Genomic DNA, 18,895 nt, shown 5'->3' with positions numbered 1-18,895 from the left:
GTGATGTCCTTAGGTTAGTTAGGTTTAAGTAGTTCCAAGTTCTAGGGGACTGATGACCACAGCAGTTGAGTCCCATAGTGCTCAGAGCCGTTTGAACCAAGAACCAATAATCGCCAATTATTGGTATATAGAACTCGGTCATTCAAAATAATCTCTACATTCTCATGCACTATGTTCTTCAGAATTACATACTAAGGTGATATTTCACGTAGGCAAAATGTGTTCCAGGCACAAAAGAAAGTAATAAGACTTATATATTAGGTTCACACGCTCACATCTAAATTTGACAATCTACCAATAGAAGAAAAATATATTGCCGACGGTAGCAATTTTTACTAATGTACTGTAGTTTCTCGTTTAATTTACAATTCCTTCTAGACCAAGCTGATTAATTTCGTGATATTTTATGTGTGCGGTAAGCTATTTCTTAGAGGTATGTTCAGATAATTTCCACGTCAAATAAATGCTTTTACAGTATCCTTTTTCTACCCATACGATGAGGAATGTATTTTGTTTACTATTTTTGCACAGAGTGCTGGTTAACTCATTAACAAACTCTTTGTAATAATCCCAGTGTTGAAGCTATAGTTAGATGAGACCTACAGTAAATGGATGATTTAACAAGGTACCTTTTCCTCCTATCCGACGCAGAATGTATTTTGCTTGATATTACAGTACATGTTTCTGGTTTCATCGATTGTCATCATGATATTTTATTTGTGTGATAACCTAGAGCTAATCGCCCTCTGTATTAAACAAATGCTTTCGTAGGACTTTATTTTTCTTCACTTGCTGGAGAATGTGTTACTTGATACTAACGTATCATCTGTGGTGTTAACTGATAGACGGTGGGGCGTTTTCTTTGACCGGAAATGCACGTGATCTGTATCTTGGAAGAATCGAGTCTCAAGTCTACAACATTTTTACTCGAATTCACCACTACCCATTCCTCCATTGAACTAGTGAAGCAATAGAGTATACAATAGTATTGCCAATTTTCTTGGCCATATATTACCTTAGTGAGCCTTTCCTCCGAGTGACGTAGTGTAATTGTGTCCTCAGGTTTTTGTACCTCAGCTTCTCTGGAGCACGCACTTTTTTGTTACTTGTATGATACGTTACCTACTGCCCAAGAAATGGATGTTCCTGCTGTTCAACTGAGTGTGTCTCGTTGATAAAATTCATGTTCTTGTCTTGTTATTTTCCTGTACCATAAACGTCATTTATACTATTCCACTTGCTTTACACCCAATTCTGTCGTCCTCAAGATTTAAAGTATCATGTTATCATCTCAACTGCTTGCTTATAACTGAGGTAGAATCAGAGAAGATTGCTAGTTCCGTATTGGATTGCATTTTAACCCGCAAGTTGCATAATACTACCCCTTCCTGGGATTTTATTCAACTGATTTAACACGCGCCTTACTGTGAAGTGATACCTTCTGAATCCGAACTGGGGGCAACTCAGTACTCTACCACATTCTTTGATGCTGGAGTAACGTATATCTCAACCATACCCCTCCTGAACCTGAATGCTTTCTCATTGCTCAAAAACAGCTTGTGACAAGTTTTGTGCAGCCCACCACAAAATTAATTTGACAAAGGGGCTGCAGGTGAAATTTCGATATCGAAATTATAAATTAATTATGCAGTTTTATTCAATTGATCTATTTTTTGCCTCCCACAGCCTAATGACATTCCCTCAGGGAACTCCCAGTCCTCTCCCCTACCCCTCCCCTCCCGTGACATAATCCAATATGGCGGCCCGGGAAAAATGGCCGGTAATTCAATCATTATGTGTAGATCTGCTCCATAGGGAGGACCACAAGTTCCCCTCCCATCCCCCCTACCACTGAAATGGCGGGAAATACAAATGTTGGCGGGATATTAACAATATGGCGCTAAATCCAAAAACCGGCGGGAAATGCCAATTTATTAGTAAAAACAACAAATTTTGGTTCTTGAGGTTTGGAGACCAAGTGATCTAGTTCACAGCAGAACCACCAGAGGATGCTGTTGGACACCCCAGCTCCCCCACTCCCCAACACGCCCAGTCACCCACTCTCCCACAACCCTACTCCACCACGGTGCACTGCAGCAGCCTCTACCAAAAATAATCGATCTGGATCATCCAGTATGATAAAAAAATTTAATCTTGATATAGTTCATTTTTTTCAGTTTTATTCTAATACTTATACAGGCGTTGTATTTCATACTAGAATGTCGTGCTCCCGTTTGGTTCACCTTTGCCACGGGAAACACGAAAGAGGCCGAAGATGTCCGTATTCTGGTCGGCTCCTGATCGTTGTCAGAATAAGGCTAGGTTTTGATTACGCAAAGGATTCTGTTATTTGGAAAAGAACAACCCGGATTCATTTACGTAATCAGTAAGATTTTTATAATTGTCTAAGAGACCTTCAACAATGAACAATAAAAATTGAATTTGCAAATGAAATCATTAATGAATGGGGCCGCTATGAGTTGTATAGAAAACAAGCAACAGTCTTCTGTCTAAGACCAGGATGCCACAGTATTCTTTGCTGTAGTAAAGGCTGATTGACATTTATAAAAATAATATGACATGGAGGTAAAAAAAGGAAAAGAATAGAGTAAGAATTCTGGTAAACACTAAATATATTCAAATAATTCTCACAGTCAATTAGGACTTATTTATAAACAGTATAACTTACATAAGTACTTTTCTGATTATGTTGGTGCGATAAGATTTCAGCCTGTCCTGAGATCGCTTCTTGGTTCACGTCTACATCACAAATTGCACACATTATCTTTCTCTTTCTGTCAATGCAATTCTTTCACTGTTCAACACTTTTATAACAATAACTTACCGATTTACAGCATCGAACATAAATTACTTCAATTTTACCAATTAATAACTATTGTTTGCACGCTGGCAAGACCGCTCATTTTTATGGCTCGCAATCAACATTCTTTACCTTTTTACGTTACAAGAAGAAGTGCGATAAAATCGGAAGATCTACAAAAGTTTTTATCGTCATATTTTTTATTTAAATCGAAGCGGAACGCTCAGTTCAGCTTCTGTTAAAATGTTTCTCTGGGGTATTAGCATTTGTGCCAGATGCTCATCTTTACAGTTACGTAAATTATATAAACCAAATGTCTTTCAAAGAATAAGTCATACTTTATAAGACGAGCATTTAATACGTAGCTTGGTGAATGCTTTGTTAAGGGTACTTATAGCTTTCATACGATGGAAAGCCCAATACTGTTACATCGCTTCCCGCGTGAGGAGTAAAGATTCTGAAATATCCTTACGACTCACACGCAGTGGTAATGTTATTGGATTCACGTACTAAGTGAATGAAGTATTTAAGGATCTCTCCTTGTAGGGAGCAAAACAAACATAACATAAGGCATATAGAGGTATGTACGTTTCACATTAAGTAGTCAAAATCATCGCAGTTGCTTGAACATTAACAAGTTTTCAAGGATTTCACATAGGTTCCTTCTTGGGTAATCTCAAGAATTACTTTCAATCAATAGCAAGATTGAAATACTAACATAGATACAAACACAAATGCATATACACTTACACACACATGCATACACAAATAATGACAAGAAGAAAAGAAATTAGTTTACAGGAATTCATTTGAAGTATTGGTGCATTTTCATCTATTTTGAGCGGAACACTTTTATCAGTCTGTCCCGCAGCGACGTCACTCTTCACTTTGTAGTTGGCGGTACTTCTCACAGGGGAATTCTTTCATCACCTTTCACATTTCACTGCACTATAACTGGGTCAAATGGTTCAAATGGCTCTGAACAATATGGGCCTTATCACCTGAAGTCAATCTTCCCCTAGAACTTAGAACTACTTAAACTTAACTAACCTAAGGACATCACACACGTCCATGCCCGAGGCAGGATTCGAACCTGCGACCGAAGCGGTTGCGCAGTTCCAGACTAAAGCACCTAGAACCGCTCGGTCACTACGGTCGGCATTATAACTGGGGATCTCCTTTTCATATTCTGGTGGGAAACACTGGGAATTTCACTTTGTGAAGGGGGGAGTGATATTTCTTCGCGATCCATCGGGACGTGACGGGAATCAGGAAAGTTGATAACCGGTTCAATTACGAATGAGTCAGTTTGGTGACTATCTCATTCCAGTGCATGTTTCAGCACATGAAAATACAGAAAAAAGAATCTGTATGAGGTACTTCTCATGAACTAGTATCTTAATCTAAGGGAATATAGGTAAGAATTTCAGAGAATAAAAATTACTATACACACTATGTACATATAAATTATATATTATTCATGGTTTGTCTTTAGGTTTCATATTCTTTCATTAGCAAGCATTAGCAAAACACGTTTCATCTTAGACAGGTCCTTCCTAAGCAATGTATTTAGCAATATTGCCATATCAATTTTCATAACGAGGGAAAAGTCATCATTAGTGTCCTTTTCATGTAAATATAGTAAAATCGTGAGTAGTTCATTAACGGTTTATGATTTTTCATTTCCATTTTAATCTCAAATCTCTAGCACGCTCGCGGCAGTAATGCAGAGGAACGGTTGTAGTTGATCGCGGGCCAGTGAGCAGTCGTTGAATGTTGCCATAATGCTTCAGATTCACGTGGTGACGGATTGGCGGTTTAACAGCGTTGCACGAGGCAGATAGTTCGGTGGCTACCAATCGTTTTATAACTTGTATATCTTGTTGAATCGTGGAGACTGGAGTATCTCATCAAGGCGATATGGTCAACCTGGACGGTAAATTGACTACACCAGCGACGACGAAGAGTCATCGATGAAAATGACTACTATTACCTGCTGCGATGAGTACAATAGCTTGTCTATCCTTTGTTTGGTGGTCATTGTATCGTCGTAGCAACGTGAAAATACTTATAATGCTGCTTCACACGCGGAATATCACACGTGTCCATAAGTTTATCACCTTCACGATTCACACGAGATATAGCTGGATTTTCGTGTCCATACATGTGTCAGATTATGGTTTTACACTCACCAATATATATGTGTCCATCATTTTGTTACTAAGTAAGACACACGCAGCATCCCATATATGTTCATATAGGTGTCTTTATACTATAGAGCAACACAGGTAATGCTAAAATCACTTATCATAAAGAAAAAATTATTTACAAAATATACATACTGTCCAAGACGTAACGAAAGTCGTGTTTGCTATTCTGAATGGTACTTCTGAAGCACATTAGATTTTGTATGTATTTTAAATTTTATTCTTTTCCTTTTCTTATTGTTCTACAATAGCCTCTTTGAGTTTCTTTGTTCATTTACTTCGTTACATGAATAATCAGTAAAATATACCCCTTTTGACGTGGCGAACAATTCACGTTCGAAGCTTCATCAGCTAGAAATCTGGAAAATTATTCATATTTCCTAGGCTGCTTTTCCCCCCCATGAACCATGGACCTTTACCGTTGGTGGGGAGGCTTGCGTGCCTCAGCGATACAGATGGCCGTACCGTAGGTGCAACCACAACGGAGGGGTATCTGTTGAGAGGCCAGACAAACGTGTGGTTCCTGAAGAGGGGCAGCAGCCTTTTCAGTAGTTGCAGGGGCAACAGTCTGGATGATTGACTGATCTGGCCTTGCAACATTAACCAAAACGGCGTTGCTGTGCTGGTACTGCGAACGGCTGAAAGCAAGGGGAAACTACAGCCGTAATTTTTCCCGAGGACATGCAGCTTTACTGTATGATTAAATGATGATGGCATCCTCTTGGGTAAAATATTCCGGAGGTAAAATAGTCCCCCATTCGGATCTCCGGGCGGGGACTACTCAGGAGGATGTCGTTATCAGGAGAAAGAAAACTGGCGTTCTACGGATCGGAGCGTGGAATGTCAGATCCCTTAATCGGGCAGGTAGGTTAGAAAATTTAAAAAGGGAAATGGATAGGTTAAAGTTAGATATAGTGGGAATTAGTGAAGTTCGGTGGCAGGAGGAACAAGACTTCTGGTCAGGTGATTACAGGGTTATAAACACAAAATCAAATAGGGGTAATGCAGGAGTAGGTTTAATAATGAATAGGAAAATAGGAATGCGGGTAAGCTACTACAAACAGCATAGTGAACGCATTATTGTGGCCAAGATAGATACGAAGCCCACACCTACTACAGTAGTACAAGTTTATATGCCAACTAGCTCTGCAGATGACGAAGAAATTGAAGAAATGTACGATGAAATAAAAGAAATTATTCAGATAGTGAAGGGAGACGAAAATTTAATAGTAATGGGTGACTGGAATTCGAGTGTAGGAAAAGGGAGAGAAGGAAACATAGTAGGTGAATATGGATTGGGGCTAAGAAATGAAAGAGGAAGCCGCCTAGTAGAATTTTGTACAGAGCACAACTTAGTCATAGGTAACACTTGGTTTAAGAATCATGAAAGAAGGTTGTATACGTGGAAGAACCCTGGAGATACTAAAAGGTATCAGATAGATCATATAATGGTAAGACAGAGATTTAGGAACCAGGTTTTAAGTTGTAAGACATTTCCAGGGGCAGATGTGGACTCTGACCACAATCTATTGGTTATGACCTGTAGATTAAAACTGAAGAAACTGCAAAAATGTGGGAAATTAAGGAGATGGGACCTGGATAAACTGAAAGAACCAGAGGTTGTACAGAGTTTCAGGGAGAGCATAAGGGAACAATTGACAGGAATAGGCGAAAGAAATACAGTAGAAGAAGAATGGGTAGCTCTGAGGGATGAAGTAGTGAGGGCAGCAGAGGATAAAGTAGGTAAAAAGACGAGGGCTGCTAGAAATCCTTGGGTAACAGAAGAAATATTGAATTTAATTGATGAAAGGAGAAAATATAAAAATGCAGTAAATGAAGCAGGCAAAAAGGAATACAAACGTCTCAAAAATGAGATCGAGAGGAAGTGCAAAATGGCTAAACAGGGATGGCTAGAGGATAAATGTAAGGATGTAGAGGCTTATCTCACTAGGGGTAAGATAGATACTGCCTACAGGAAAATTAAAGAGACCTTTGGAGAGAAGAGAACCACGAGTATGAATATCAAGAGCTCAGATGGCAACCCAGTTCTAAGCAAAGAAGGGAAGGCAGAAAGGTGGAAGGAGTATATAGAAGGTTTATACAAGGGTGATGTACTTGAGGACAATATTATGGAAATGGAAGAGGATGTAGATGAAGACGAAATGGGTGATACGATATTGCGTGAAGAGTTTGACAGAGCACTGAAAGACCTGAGTCGGAACAAGGCCCCCGGAGTAGACAACATTCCATTAGAACTACTGACGGCCTTGGGAGAGCCAGTCATGACAAAACTCTACCAGCTGGTGTGCAAGATGTATGAGACAGGCCAAATACCCTCAGACTTCAAGAAGAATATAATAATTCCAATCCCAAAGAAAGCAGGTGCTGACAGATGTGAAAATTACCGAACTATCAGTTTAATAAGTCACAGCTGCAAAATACTAACGCGAATTCTTTACAGACGAATGGAAAAACTGATAGATGCGGACCTCGGGGAGGATCAGTTTGGATTCCGTCGAAATGTTGGAACACGTGAGGCAATACTGACCTTACGACTTATCTTAGAAGAAAGATTAAGAAAAGGCAAACCTACGTTTCTAGCATTTGTAGACTTAGAGAAAGCTTTTGACAATGTTGACTGGAATACTCTTTTTCAAATTCTAAAGGTGGCAGGGGTAAAATACAGGGAGCGAAAGACTATTTACAATTTGTACAGAAACCAGATGGCAGTCATAAGAGTCGAGGGGCATGAAAGGGAAGCAGTGGTTGGGAAAGGAGTGAGACAGGGTTGTAGCCTCTCCCCGATGTTATTCAATCTGTATATTGAGCAAGCAGTAAAGGAAACAAAAGAAAAATTTGGAGTAGGTATTAAAATTCATGGAGACGAAGTAAAAACTTTGAGGTTCGCCGATGACATTGTAATTCTGTCAGAGACGGTAAAGGACTTGGAAGAGCAGTTGAACGGAATGGACAGTGTCTTGAAAGGAGGATATAAGATGAACATCAACAAAAGCAAAACGAGGATAATGGAATGTAGTCAAATTAAATCTGGTGATGCTGAGGGAATTAGATTAGGAAATGAGACACTTAAAGTAGTAAAGGAGTTTTGCTATTTAGGAAGTAAAATAACTGATGATGGTCGAAGTAGAGAGGATATAAAATGTAGACTGGCAATGGCAAGGAAAGCGTTTCTGAAGAAGAGAAATTTGTTAACATCGAATATAGATTTAAGTGTCAGGAAGTCATTTCTGAAAATATTTGTTTGGAGTGTAGCTATGTATGGAAGTGAAACATGGGCGATAACTAGTTTGGACAAGAAGAGAATAGAAGCTTTCGAAATGTGGTGCTACAGAAGAATACTGAAGATAAGGTGGATAGATCACGTAACTAATGAGGAGGTATTGAATAGGATTGGGGAGAAGAGAAGTTTATGGCACAACTTGACTAGAAGAAGGGATCGGTTGGTAGGACATGTTTTGAGGCATCAAGGGATCACAAATTTAGCATTGGAGGGCAGTGTGGAGGGTAAAAATCGTAGAGGGAGACCGAGAGATGAGTACACTAAGCAGATTCAGAAGGATGTAGGTTGCAGTAGGTACTGGGAGATGAAGAAGCTTGCACAGGATAGAGTAGCATGGAGAGCTGCATCAAACCAGTCTCAGGACTGAAGACCACAACAACAACAGGCTGCTTTTGCTCACAGCAAGTCTGATTTCGGTGAGTAACTGCAGATAAGCATTAACCCAAGAGCCACAGTCGTCAAAACACACAATACACTCACGCCAAGCCATTCGAACCAATCTCCCAATTTCTTCTCCTACCGCTTAAGGTACAAAACTAAGAATACTAAAGAAGAAAACTACAATAGGATAATGCAAAAATAATAAGTCAAATATTCAGTTTAGGAAATACATTCTTAAACTACACAACTTTTAATGCCATCCACGCAGTATAACTAGACTTCAACATTAAAATGGCGCACTAATCAGCTTCCAAAACTTCACATATATATATACACTCCTGGAAATGGAAAAGAGAACACATTGACACCGGTGTGTCAGACCCACCATACTTGCTCCGGACACTGCGAGAGGGCTGTACAAGCAATGATCACACGCACGGCACAGCGGACACACCAGGAACCGAGGTGTTGGCCGTCGAATAGCGCTAGCTGCGCAGCATTTGTGCACCGCCGCCGTCAGTGTCATCCAGTTTGCCGTGGCATACGGAGCTCCATCGCAGTCTTTAACACTGGCCGCCGTTGGATAAGCAGCTGCAGCAACAAGTCGTATAACCCTAGCTTACTTATTTGTTAGATAGTTTAATTTTTTCTTTGCGTGTTTTTGGGCACTTGCATTGTTTAATTCATATATTTCGGGCGTATTATAGTATTTGACAGTTGTAGCATCGCGCTTTAGTGTTTACTTCGTAGATTCTTATTTAAATTGCGTGTGAGTTTCGTATAGGAGGTGCAATTTCGAGTTTTAGTTACTGTAATCGTAAATTCAGCAGATTGTAGCGCAGTCGTTAGGCATTTGTACAGGTTAGTTGATACATTCTTTGCGTGTTCCGCTTGCGTTATCTAGGCACGGACTCGTGTTTCGATAACTGTTGTTAAACATCGATTAGAATGGACAGGGACTGCGATTGCTGTCTTCGGATGAGGGCTGACTTGGCATCCCTTCGCTCACAGCTGCAATCGGCGCTGACTTCGGTCGCGCAGCTTGAGGCTGTTGCCAATGGGCACCACTGTGGGGAGCCGGACTCGGGTATCACGGGGATGTCAACCTCGTCCCGTCTGTCCCCAGATCGGTCTGCCGCTGTGGTTGCCCCGGTTGCTGCCCGCAGTGGGGCTGAGCCCTCACCTGTGGTTGATTGGGAGGTCGTTCCAAGGAGTGGCAGGCAGCAAAAGGCGTCCCCGGAGGCTGATCAGAAAGCCTCCCCGGTGCGTCTGACAAACCGGTTTCAGGCACTGTCTCTGGCTGAGCCAGATGCAGCTGCCTGCCCTGTTTCAGAGGATCATTCTCAGCATTCAAGGTCCGGGCAATCGCAGAGGGTGGGCTTACTGGTAGTTGGGAGCTCCAATGTTAGGCGCGTAATGGGGCCCCTTAGGGATACGGCGGCTAAGGAGGGGAAGAAATCCAGTGTGCACTCCGTGTGCATTCCGGGAGGAGTCATTCGTGATGTGGAAAGGGTCCTTCCGGATGCCATGAAGAGCACAGGGTGCAGCCAGCTGCAGGTGGTGGCACATGTCGGCACTAATGACGTGTGTCGCTTTGGATCTGAGGAAATTCTCTCTGGATTCCAGCGGCTATCTGATTTGGTGAAGGCTGCCGGTCTTGCTTACGAGATGAAGGCAGAGCTCACCATCTGCAGCATCGTTGACAGAACCGACTGCGGACCTTTGGTGCAGAGCCGGGTGGAGGGGCTGAATCAGAGGCTCAGACGGTTTTGCGACCGTATTGGCTGCAGATTCCTTGACTTGCGCCATAGGGTGGTGGGGTTTCGGGTTCCGCTGAATAGGTCAGGAGTTCACTACACTCAGCTGGCGATTACACGGGTAGCGGAGGCTGTGTGGCGTGGACTGGGCGGTTTTTTAGGTTAGAAGGCCTCGGGAAAGTACGGGGTGGGCTGCAATGTCAAAGGGTGCATGGCCATTACAGGACGTGCTTGGATCAATAAACAGTCGGAATTATAGTTGTAAATTGTTGTAGTTGCGCTGGAAAAGTCCCTGAGCTTCAAGCGCTAATAGAAAGCACAGAAGCTGATATCGTTATAGGTACAGAAAGCTGGCTAAAGCCTGAAATAAGTTCTGCAGAAATTTTTACGAAGTCTCAGACGGTGTTCAGGAAAGATAGATTAGGCAGAATTGGTGGTGGAGTGTTTGTGTCTGTCAATAGTGGTTTATCTTGTAGTGAAGTCGAAGCAGATACTCCGTGCGAATTGGTATGGGTGGAGGTTATACTTAACAGCCGAATTAAGTTAATAATTGGCTCCTTCTACCGACCCCCAGACTCCGATGATATAGTTGCGGAACAGTTCAGAGAAAGTTTGAGTCTTGTAACAAATAAATACCCCACTCATACGGTTATAGTTGGTGGGGACTTCAACCTACCCTCGGTATGTTGGCAAAAATACTTGTTCAAAACCGGTGGTAGGCAGAAAACGTCTTCCGAGATTGTCCTAAATGCTTTCTCCGAAAATTATTTCGAGCAGTTAGTCCACGAACCCACGCGAATTGTAAATGGTTGCGAAAACACACTTGACTTCTTAGCCACAAACAATCCAGAGCTGATAGAGAGCATCATGACTGATACAGGGATTAGTGATCACAAAGTCGTTGTAGCTAGGCTCAAGACCATTTCTTCCAAATCCATCAGAAACAAACGCAAAATAATTTTATTTAAAAAAGCGGATAAAGTGGCACTAGAAGCCTTCCTAAAAGACAATTTCCATTCCTTCCGAACTGACTATGCGAATGTAGACGAGATGTGGCTCAAATTCAAAGATATAGTAGCAACAGCAATTGAGATATTCATACCTCATAAATTGGTAAGAGATCCCCCGTGGTACACAAAAAAGGTCCGAACGCTGTTGCAGAGGCAACGTAAAAAGCATGCGAAGTTCAGAAGAACGCGAAATCTCGAAGATGGGCTAAAATTTACAGACGCGCGAAATTTGGCACGTACTTCGATGCGAGATGCCTTTAATAGGTTCCACAACGAAACATTGTCTCGAAATTTGGTAGAAAATCCGAAGAAATTCTGGTCGTATGTAAAGTACACAAGCGACAAGACGCAGTCAATACCTTCGCTGCGCAGTGCCGATGGTACTGTTATCGACGACTGTGCCGCTAAAGCGGAGTTATTGAACGCAGTTTTCCGAAATTCCTTCACCAGGGAAGACGAATGGAATATTCCAGAATTTGAAACACGAACATCTGCTAGCATGAGTTTCTTAGAAGTAGATACCTTAGGGGTTGCGAAGCAACTCAAATCGCTTGATACGGGCAAGTCTTTAGGTCCAGATTGTATACCGATTAGATTCCTTTCAGATTACGCTGATACTATAGCTCCCTACTTAGCACTCATATACAACCGCTCGCTCACCGATAGATCTGTACCTACAGATTGGAAAATTGCGCAGGTCGCACCAGTGTTCAAGAAGGGTAGTAGGAGTAATCCATTTAACTACAGACCTATATCATTGACGTCGGTTTGCAGTAGGGTTTTTGGAGCATATACTGTATTCAAACATTATGAATCACCTCGAAGGGAACGATCTATTGACACGTAATCAGCATGGCTTCAGAAAACATCGCTCTTGTGCAACGCAGCTAGCTCTTTATTCGCACGAAGTAATGGCCGCTATCGACAGGGGATCTCAAGTTGATTCCGTATTTCTAGATTTCCGGAAAGCTTTTGACACCGTTCCTCACAAGCGACTTCTAATCAAGCTGCGGAGCTATGGGGTATCGTCTCAGTTGTGCGACTGGATTCGTGATTTCCTGTCAGGAAGGTCGCAGTTCGTAGTAATAGACGGCAAATAATCGAGTAAAACTGAAGTGATATCAGGTGTTCCCCAGGGAAGCGTCCTGGGACCTCTATTGTTCCTGATCTATATAAATGACCTGGGTGACAATCTGAGCAGTTCTCTTAGACTGTTCGCAGATGATGCTGTAATTTACCGTCTAGTAAGGTCATCCGAAGACCAGTATCAGCTGCAAAGCAATTTAGAAAAGATTGCTGTATGGTGTGTCAGGTGGCAGTTGACGCTAAATAACGAAAAGTGTGAGATGATCCACATGAGTTCCAACAGAAATCCGTTGGAATTCGATTACTCGATAAATAGTACAATTCTCAAGGCTGTCAATTCAACTAAGTACCTGGGTGTTAAAATTACGAACAACTTCAGTTGGAAGGACCACATAGATAATATTGTAGGGAAGGCGAGCCAAAGGTTGCGTTTCATTGGCAGGACACTTAGAAAATGCAACAAGTCCACTAAAGAGACAGCTTACACTACACTCGTTCGTCCTCTGTTAGAATATTGCTGCGCGGTGTGGGATCCTTACCAGGTTGGATTGACGGAGGACATCGAAAGGGTGCAAAAAAGGGCAGCTCGTTTTGTGATATCGCGTTATAGGGGAGAGAGTGTGGCAGATATGATACACGAGTTGGGATGGAAGTCATTACAGCATAGACGTTTTTCGTCGCGGCGAGACCTTTTTACGAAATTTCAGTCACCAACTTTCTCTTCCGAATGCGAAAATATTTTGTTGAGCCCAACCTACATAGGTAGGAATGATCATCAAAATAAAATAAGAGAAATCAGAGCTCGAACGGAAAGGTTTAGGTGTTCGTTATTCCCGCTCGCTGTTCGGGAGTGGAATAGTAGAGAGATAGTATGATTGTGGTTCGATGAACCCTCTGCCAAGAACTTAAATGTGAATTGCAGAGTAGTCATGTAGATGTAGATGTAGCATGCCGCGACAGCGTGGACGTGAACCGTATGTGCAGTTGACGGACTTTGAGCGAGGGCGTATAGTGGGCATGCGGGAGGCCGGGTGGACGTACCGCCGAATTGCTCAACACGTGGGGCGTGAGGTCTCCACAGTACATCGATGTTGTCGCCAGTGGTCGGCGGAAGGTGCCCGTCGACCTGGGACCGCACCGCAGCGACACACGGATGCACGCCAAGACCGTAGGATCCTACGCAGTGCCGTAGGGGACCGCACCGCCACTTCCCAGCAAATTAGGGACACTGTTGCTCCTGGGGTATCGGCGAGGACCATTCGCAACCGTCTCCATGAAGCTGGGCTACGGTCCCGCACACCGTTAGGCCGTCTTCCGCTCACGCCCCAACATCGCGCAGCCCGCCTCCAGTGGTGTCGCGACAGGCGTCAATGGAGGGACGAATGGAGACGTGTCGTCTTCAGCGATGAGAGTCGCTTCTGCCTTGGTGCCAATGATGGTCGTATGCGTGTTTGGCGCCGTGCAGGTGAGCGCCACAGTCAGGACTGCATACGACCGAGGCACACAGGGCCAACACCCGGCATCATGGTGTGGGGAGCGATCTCCTACACTGGCCGTACACCTCTGGTGATCGTCGAAGGGACACTGAATAGTGCACGGTACATCCAAACCGTCATCGAACCCATCGTTCTACCATTCCTAGACCGGCAAGGGAACTTGCTGTTCCAACAGGACAATGCACGTCCGCATGTATCCCGTGCCACCCAACGTGCTCTAGAAGGTGTAAGTCAACTATCCTGGCCAGCAAGATCTCCGGATCTGTCCCCCATTGAGCATGTTTGGAACTGGATGAAGCGTCGTCTCACGCGGTCTGCACGTCCAGCACGAACGCTGGTCCAGCTGAGGCGCCAGGTGGAAATAGCATGGCAAGCCGTTCCACAGGACTACATCCAGCATCTCTACGATCGTCTCCATGGAAGAATAGCAGCCTGCATTGCTGCGAAAGGTGGATATACACTGTACTAGTGCTGACATTGTGCATGCTCTGTTGCCTGTGTCTATGTGCCTGTGGTTCTGTCAGTGTGATCATGTGATGTATCTGACCCCAGGAATGTGTCAATAAAGTTTCCCCTTCCTGGGACAATGAATTCACGGTGTTCTTATTTCAATTTCCTATATATTGTCCTGTGCGAGCTTCTTCATCTCCCAGTACCTACTGCAGCCTTCCTACATCCTTCTGAATCTGCTTAGTGTATTCATCTTTTGGTCTCCCTCTACGATTTTTATCCTCCATACTGCCCTCCAATACTAAATTGGTGATCCCTTAATGCCTCAGAACATGGCCTACCAACGATACGTTCTTCTACTCGAGTTGTGCCACAAACTCATCTTCTCCCCAATTCTATTCAATACCTCCTCATTACTTATGTGATCTACCCACCTACTCTTCAGCATTCTTCTGTAGCAACACATTTCTTAAGCTTCCATTCTCTTCATGTCTAAACTATTTATCGTCCATGTTTCACTGCCATACATGGCTACACTCTATACAAAAACTTTCACAAACGACTTCCTGACACTTAAATCTATACTCGATGTTAACAAATTTCTCTTCTTCAGAAACACTTTCTTTGCCATTGCCAGTCTACATTTTATATCCTCTCTACTTAGACCATCATCAGTTATTTTGCTTCCCAAATAGCAAAAGTGTCTCATTTCCTAATCTAATTCCCTCAGCATCACCCGACTTCATTCGACTACATTCCATTATCCTCGTTTTGCTTTTGTTGGTGTTCCTCTCAAAACACTGTCCATTCCGTTCAACTGGTCTTCCAAGTCCTTTTCTGTCTCTGACAGAATCACAATGTCATCGGCGAACCTCAAAGTTGGATTTTAATATCTACTCCGATCTTTTCTTTAGTTTCCTTTACTGCTTGCTAAATATATAGATTGAATAACATCGGGAAGAGTCTACAACCCTGTCTTACTCCCTTCCCAACAACTGCGTCCCTTTCATGACCCTCGACTCTTATAACTGCCATCTGGTTTCTGTACAAATTGTAAATAGCCTTTCGCTCCCTGTATTTTACACCTGCCACCTTTAGAATTTGAAAGAGAGTATTCCAGTCAACATTGTCAAAAGCTTTCTCTAAGTCTACAAATGCTAGAAACGTAGGTTTGCCTTTCCTTTCTTCTAAGATAAATCGTAGGGTCAGTATTGCCTCACGTGTTCCAACATTTCTACGGAATTCAAACTGATCTTCCCCGAGGTCGGCTTCTACCAATTCAGTATCTCTTCTGTTACCCAAGGATTTCTACTAGCCCTCGTCTTTTTACCTACTTGTTCCTCTGATGCCTTCACTATTTCATTCCTCAAAGCTACCCATTCTTCTTCTATTGAATTGTTTGTCCCCATCTTGTCAACTGTTCCCTTATACTCTCATTGAAACTCTGTACAACCTCTGGTTCTTTCAGTTCAGGCAGGCCCCATATCCTTATATCCCCACCTTTTTGCAGTTTCTTCAGTTTTAATCCACAGTTCATAACCAATTGACTATGGTCAGAGTCCACATCTGCCCCTGAAAATGTTAGACTATTTAAAACCTGGTTCCATTGTATAATCTATCTGAAACCTTCTAGTATCTCCAGGGTTCTTCCATGTATACAACCTTCTATCATGATTCTTGAACCAAGTGTTAGCTATGATTAAGTTATGCTTTGTGCATGTTGAGGTAGCAGTAGAATATAAGCAGATTATCTCAGACCTCAACTAGGTATCTTAGTATCGGTTTCTGTATGATACACGTGGCGTAGGAATAGCCCCTCTAAGTTTCTCCAATACAGGCCCTATTTATCATTATAAATGCACCTTTCTTGACCTGATTGACTCATAGTAATAAATAAATTAAAGTTTCTCTCCAGTTGCGAGTACCATTACTCATTTCTTTGTACATTAACTATATGTTTCTGTTTATACTCGGTGTAATCTACAGATTACATTGTATCAATTTGCATCGTACATGGTTCTACCGACTTAAAAGAACAATCCTTTGAAAGCTTAACTTAGGTTATTACTTCACATATAGTAACATTCCGGTCTGTATGAGGAATTTAAAGAAAACCTGTACTAGTTGATAAAAGAGAGATTTGCATAACTTAAAACTAATGTAGCAGGTGGCACTTCGGCACATCCCTACTCAATTCGACGACTGCAGCCTTCTATGGCTCAAGAAACTAAGGAAAATCTTATTTTCCAAATACGTAGAGTACCTTCTTCAATCACTTCATATCATTCAAGCTCCATCATTACTTTGCGTCCATCTCACTCAAATGATTACGTCACCTGCAGAACACTTGTACATGCTGTTGATTCACATACTCTCTAAACACATCACACTCTTGTTTCAAGTTGCAGCTTAACATAATAAATAATTTTTTAACTTTTTCATGGTACTTCTTTAGGTCTACATGGTGGTAAAGTGCTTTTACCCGTCCACTGACTGGACCTGCCAACATATAACAACCAATATGTGGTTTCCTGACTATAACAAACTTCGTATAGGTGTCGTCACTTACGATTTTTACGTAAGATGAGAGATGGTTTGAAGTGTGTCCTCAGAATAACACTCTCGTTGAAGCAGACGACAGAACTTTATTTACATGCTTTTTAAATGACTTTTTTCTTAAATTACTGTGAGCTGTGAGAGAGATCAGGCCTTGTTTTAACTTATTATCTAGGTTGACTTCCGGACCTTGTATCTAGCGGATAGGATCAGTCCATTCATTGCTTTCCTTTCTCCTGGAGATTAGTTCTGAAAGTGAGAAACCTGTCTAAGCGTATGGAAGGTTATTTACAATCTCTTCAAATGGAGTAACGAAATATACCCAGCGTGTTTGCTGGGTTGGGACATACGTGCGAATAAAATTATTAATTTCTTTGAAGACTCGTTCTGTCGGCTTATTTTGGTGTGTAACTATTGAAATTAGAATCTGTCGAATACCATTACTGGCAAGGAACTGTCTCTAATCTTTTCCAACGAAGTTTGAAACATTGTCAGATAACAGGGTTTCCGGATTACCAAAACGAGAAAAATAATCCTGTTCTATTCGTCTTATTTAAGGTTTTGCATTGGAAGACTTCGTTGCGTATAAACTAACATGCTTAGTGAAAAGATCTAGCACCTCCTCTTCCTCTCGGAAGTGGACGTGCATAGTCAAGACTGACTATTTGGTTAGGACACTCAGTGCAGATAGGATTGAAAGGTATGAAATTCGAAAGATTGAAGGGCTTTGCCTTCTAACAGATTAAAGAAGTGCCTAGCAGTTTATGAATTCTCTTTGCAGATTGAGTACACACCAATAGGCAGTAATCTTTCTTTTACACTTCTCAGGGCCATAATGTCCCGATGATAGGTGAGTGTACCACATGAGATATTCAACGTACTCCTCAGGAATACAAGCACACCACTGCTCCGTCAACATAGATGTACGAAGAAATAAAACACCATAGTGTGATTTATAAAATTTCGACAAACGATGATTAGAGTTGTCTTGTAGAAGCTGTTTGATTCTGTTACATTTACGGTAGCTTTCTTGCAGAATATCCATCTGACGGAAAAGACGTAGAAAATAACTACGATTCAAGGGAACTTTCATAAGGATTATCTTGTGATTGGAAACCTATTCTACAAGTTCCGTAGGCTCACGCATACCTTCCGGCATGCGCGACAGTGCATCTGCAACGATGTTGTTCTCGCCTTTCACGTAAACAATTTCGAAATTATATTCCTGTAGAAATAGGCACCAGCGAGTAAGTCTCGGATGATAGAGCTTACACGAAAGGAGAAAACTAAGAGCTTGGTGGTCGGAATACACTTTGATCGGATGACCATAAATGTAATAATTGAAACGGCGGAACGCTCATACAACTGCCAATCCTTCTAACTCCGTAACAGAGTACGATTTCTGGCACTCTGTCAGCACAAAACTTTCGAAACTAATTATCCTAATCTCCTCTTTATCTCCAGTTTTCCTTAGCTGGAACAAACAAGCGCCCAAGGCTTGAAATGAGACGTCACAAGAAATGCACAATTCGGAGTTCATATCCGGATGATTGAGGATATTGTTTTTCAGAAGAGTTTATCTGATTTTGTCAAAGGCTTGCTGACATTCAGAGGTCCATACCCAATGAACGTTTTTCTTTAATAGATTGTGCAATACTGGAATTTTACTCCTTTCTTTGCAAACTCTGATTTCTGTAAATTGGCAGTAACGCCAAAGTTAGCAAACCTCAAGAAGATCTTTCAAATCAAGTCAAAATGTTTCTCCCATGAAGTCGAGGCTACTAAGAGATCATCGACATAGACAGTTATATTGTCCAGTAAATAGCGAAC

The sequence above is a fragment of the Schistocerca gregaria genome, chromosome 8 (assembly GCF_023897955.1).
Source record: "Schistocerca gregaria isolate iqSchGreg1 chromosome 8, iqSchGreg1.2, whole genome shotgun sequence".
Taxonomy (NCBI): Eukaryota; Metazoa; Arthropoda; class Insecta; order Orthoptera; family Acrididae; genus Schistocerca; species Schistocerca gregaria.
The sequence above is the reverse complement of the archived record's forward strand: the minus strand, read 5'-3'. Positions refer to the sequence as shown.